At 33.4% G+C, this 5,456-nt stretch overlaps 1 pseudogene; it reads left to right on the forward strand.

Annotated features, from left to right (window-relative positions):
• Nucleotides 1–106: 106 nt before the first annotated feature.
• On the forward strand, nt 107–5,116 carry LOC148270870 (uncharacterized; annotated as a pseudogene).
• Nucleotides 5,117–5,456: the final 340 nt, after the last annotated feature.

The following is a 5,456-nucleotide window of genomic DNA, read 5'->3' on the forward strand; positions in this document are numbered from 1 at the left end:
TATATAAATGCATGTTGTTGATTCAAATATCGTAGTACGAGATGTTATGAGATGGACAATTTATATTGATATATTTTTTTAAACATGGTATAATATTTATTTTCAGGTTCTTATCAAGAAAAAGATTCTCATATGGAAGTAGTAACAAATAGAATACTTAATGGAAATAGAAGTGAAACAATGCTTACTCAAGCTAGTGTACATACACAAAGAAGTTCAAATTTAATGCCAAATGAACCACACTCTGCTATGTTCAAATATTGCACGAGAAAGGAAAAACTATCATCACCAAATTGTGAAAGCAAAAAAGATGATTTAAAGTATATTGATGAAGAGGGAAATGGTAACTTATCAACGGAAACATTATTAGAATCCAGTTCTAACAACAGAGTTACTCCGGTTTCCATAACTCCAGTTGGTATTTCTATTGCGAGTGCACCAATAGCAGATACTATGATTAGAAGTTGCAGTGTGGTTATTTAGATATAGTTAATTCGCAATTAGTTCCTTGTGAAGTAACTTTAGCGATGCTTCGAAAAGATGCTCCAAAGCGCTTAGTTTTAGTTAATAAAAAAAATAAAAACAATATCAATAAACGCAATTTTAGAAAAACCAATCATCCAAACCCCAACATAAATTTAAAGTTAGATTCAAAGACAATAAACAATGGCTGTATGAAAACCCCACATCTTAAAAGCTGTGGAAAATCAAAAAGTCTCGATTCTAGCGAGATGTTCTTGATGACTCACGGAATAAACGATTTAATTCCTCTTCCGACTAGTATTGAGGAACCAATAAAATCTCCAATCCAAGAAAATGAGTACGAAACGATTGAGAGTATTATGTCAATAAATGTATCCAACGAACCAACAGAAGCTGTTGTAAATAATCCCGTTACCAAAAGCACTAAAGAGTGTACAAAATTAAGTTTTTTTACAAGTTGTAAAACCCCATTAATGAATAGGAAAAAAAGAAGAGATTTACCTGTCTGTGAATCGTGTAAATGCGTCACTCCTTCTAACAATGTAAATTCAACAAATGAAAATACAAATAGCGATCGTATATCTGTAGTGCGTGTTCAGCGTCCAGTGTTTGTAACACCCCAACTAGAAACCTAAAGGGTTATTCAGAGATCGACACTCGCCGGGATCTGATAAAAGTAGAAGTTCCAGTCCCCGTTTGGCTCTGACGGAAGTAACAACAGTGAGATAGAGATAGGTAATTTTTTTACGCATTTTTATAAAATTTATTCATAATGAAAAATCTCAATAGATTAATATATAATTACTTTGTGTTTTATGCACCACTTTGTTTTTTAATTAATAAACCAATTAGTTTTGGCAAAATATTGCCTTCTTCAGGTTTAATTGCCTTCGCCATAAAGTGGTGCATTAAAGACAAAGCAATTTAAAAAAAAATCTATTGATTAAAAATCCACAAAGTTAGTGCTTCCAGCATCAAAAATATTTTTTAATGTCAGCTGATTTGGAGTATTTATTGTCTAACACATGCTACCGATTTGCTACTTTATTGCTAGTTTATAGGTTACGAAAATTGTTGAAATATTAAAAAATATATAAATATTTATATATTTACTGTATAAAATATTTTCTATACAAAGGTAATTTAAGATTCTTCCTCACTAGAAAATCCTGTTCTGAGGAGGACGGTACAGTGTCCAAATTTTTTTTTATATACATATTTCGCATGCCATTTAATTTTTTTTTATATTTCAATTGTAAGTCGTGTCTGGTTCAATCTCAAACTCAACAGTTCATAAACACCAACATTTTAAGGCTGTCCAATAATGAATTAAGAATTCTCAATAAAACAATGTCTTCTTCTTCCAAGTCGGTCCCTCAATGCTGAGGATCGGGATCACCATGAACACTTCTAATTAGTCTGTTCCACTCCAGTCTGTCCTCAGCCCGACGTACTGACTCATCAAATTTTAGCCCCATAGCCACCTTTATTTGGTCAGTCCATCTGTATGGGATTCTACCCCGGCTTCCCCTACCTTCAACTCAGCCAAAACAATGTAACTTAATCCAAATATTATATTTAATTTTAACCTCATAATGAATTTTGAATTGAAAACAGAGCGTGCAGCAACACCAAGTCCCATAGAACAGCGCGGTGGCAGCTCTATATCGGGGGCGGCTCTCGCTACACTGGAGCAACTACTCTACAGGATGAGGGAGAGAGGGGGAGGTAGAGATAGCAATACCGGTACCAGTGGAATATTAGGGAGCACTCCACCACCCTCTCCGGCAACTAGACCCCGATTACCTCGCTCTTCCCCGGCTAGTCCAGCTCCTTCTAAGAAGAACAAACGGACAGCCTCTGCCTCCCCCATTAGGTAAATATATACTATATTTAAAATAATTGTGAATGACAATTTTTTTTTTTTAAAAAAGGAATAAATTCTATTGTCATGGGCAGAATGTTAACTGTAACACGGTACATAATCAAAGTGATCACTTAAAATATTCAACAAGGTAGGTGCTAGCTAATTTTGGCATTATAGAATTGCCACGCTTGGAAGTTGAAATAGTATCTGAAGAAATTATTGGCTCAACTATGACTTTCCTATTGCTGCCTCTATTTAGTCATCTTTCTTTAATATAAATACATATGCGCATTCTCAATGTATCGGAAACGGCCTAATTTATTTTCAAAAAGACTTATGAGTTTCATGTGATTCGTAGGAAACATTTGTTGAATTCACCTTTGCTGAACCGCAGAAGGAACAAAAGTAAAAATCAGGAGAGTTCAGATGACGAGTTGGGAACATTTTCTGGTGATGACATTGTAAACGGAAAAAATTACAGAGATCTCGAAACATTCCAGAAAGCACAGTTAAGACAAAAGGTAAAAAAAAAAATTGAAACAATTAGTATTTTAGTTAGCAAGATAAAGTTGAAAAATATGGGATGTTATACTGCAGTGAAAAAATTAACATAATGCAGACACAATTTTTCACAAACATTATTGAAAATAAGATATACATCTTGTGGATAGCATTAGTTTAAAGAAGGGTGTTGAAATGGGTTTTTTTGTAGTTAAAACGAGGTAAAATTGAACCAATGGGAAGTGGAGTATGTGCGACTCAACCAACAACTCCAGTTAGAAGAGAATTCGTAATGCATAATAAAGCGCCAATGTGGAATGAAAGCAGTCAAGTTTACCAGCTTGACTTTGGTGGCAGAGTGACACAAGAATCAGCAAAGAATTTCCAAATAGAGTTCAGAGGGAAACAGGTATGATGCTTTACTTAGTACCTATTTTTAAAACAATGTGATTTAGACTGAATTAATATTGTTTAGTTCATAATATAGTACTCTCAATTTGCTGGGACTAATTATTCGTTACATAAATAAGTTGAATCATACTCGAGAAATTCCCAAATTGAAATAGTCTATAATTTATCAAAAATTTAGTGAAAATTACAATGACATTTCATAAACAATTCTCAATACATAATTCAATTCAATTCATTAATTTTTAATATAACATATACATTAAAAAGTATATTCAATACGTACATATTATAAAAAAGAAAAAAAAATACACAAAAGAGACTCATGTCAAAGTAGTAGGAGAATCCTGCTCCGGAAAACCCCTTCGGATACATGGAACAGATGTGGCCCCCAAATCATCGAGCCACTCTCGAGTATACTTCGCACCAAGGGGTTGTAAAGAGTTCTCAGTACGCGGGTATTTTCGAAAACCCTGGCAGTACGCAGAACAAATCCTAACATCTTCAATGCATTACCACTGATTGTCTCTATGTGTTCATGAAATGTCAGAGTGCTCACAAATCTAACGCCCAGATCTTTAATATTTGATGTTTGTATCAGATTCTGGTCATTCATTTTGTAGCGAAAAAAAAGAGTTTTTTGGGCCCTAGTGAAGGATGTGACCGAACACTTGGAAACATTAAACCTAAGTTTGTTTCGCCTTCCCCATTCAGATATATTAGATATATCCGCTTGGAGAATACGAAAATCGTCAGAAGTTGTCACCTTTAAGAATAGTTTTAAGTCATCCGCAAACAACAGAAAACAACGAAATAATATAATATCGCCTGGTTAATTACTACAACCGGGTAACTTCAAAATCAGCATTTGTGAGTTACCCACTAAAAACACATTTTTTGGTCCTCCATGAGTGTTACAAACGGACAAGTCATGCATTCAAATAGTAGCACTCATGGAAGAAGATACAAATATGTGTTTTTAGTGGGTAACTCACAAATGCTGATTTTGAAGTTACCTAGTTGCAGTAATTACCGCACAATATATTACAAGTATTTCAGTCAAAGATGCCCAGAGATGCATAGTAAATCCCCAAATTATTTATTTGATTGTCTATATTAATCTACTCAGAGAAGCATGTTTTTTTTCAATTTCTTTAAATTATGAGCTGAAAATCTTCATTGTTAAGCTGCATTCCTTTTACAAAACAGTTATACAAAGTTCACACCAGGACAGGACAATACTGTTTTCGTTTTGTTTAAAATTCGGAGGACAGGATAATGGATCAAGACATCCACAGGACAACGGTTTACCCCACCACTGCTCACATCGTTGTGTATTCTTTTCGCAGCATTCTGCATTTGAACTACAGCCAAATTGTTGTATTGTCCTATTCTCCTCTCCTGCGCGGTTAAGACTATTCACAGAAATGGGAAAGAACAGTATTGTCCTGTCTATTGTATCGTCCTAATGTAAACTCTGCTTTAGTAACTTAAGACCACTATAATAATAAAATCATCAAAATATAAATGAATATAAACAAATAATTCTTCTTCATTTTTGCATCAAAACATTTTTGGTAATATTTCTATTTTATAGGTAATGCAATTTGGAAGGATTGATGGAAATGCATACACTCTGGATTTCCAGTATCCATTTTCTGCTCTACAAGCATTTGCAGTTGCACTTGCGAATGTCACACAGCGGCTGAAATAAGTGAAATCCTGTTTTCATATGCCATTTACAGCACACGCATACACCTACCTACATTTATTGTAGAATTTCAAATATATCATAATAAAATTAAGAGTTAACATTGTAATGATACTTAAGTAGGGATTCTATTATAATTGTCATGTACCAACTCGTATAATATGTTTTGTGTAAAATATATTTTGATAATAATGGCAGGAATAAAATGCAATAGTTTCTTTTACGGGTAATCATTATTAGTCAGTATATGGAAAATATTCTTACTGCCAGGTCTTCATTCGACACATTGAAAAATACTAAAGCATGAAACACATAAATTCAGAAATAAAAATATTATTTGATTTTACCAATATATTTCATAATTATTACAAAATGAACTTTGGATATCTTATGATTTTAATTTTGTAACACATATAAAATGTTTAATTAAGTAATTTATCACTAGTGTTCAGTGATTAAGCCAAAGTAGATTGGTGAACGACGAAA

Source organism: Micrasema longulum, unplaced genomic scaffold (assembly GCF_059751315.1).
Source record: "Micrasema longulum isolate JH-2025_06_02 unplaced genomic scaffold, ASM5975131v1 h1tg003320l, whole genome shotgun sequence".
Taxonomy (NCBI): Eukaryota; Metazoa; Arthropoda; class Insecta; order Trichoptera; family Brachycentridae; genus Micrasema; species Micrasema longulum.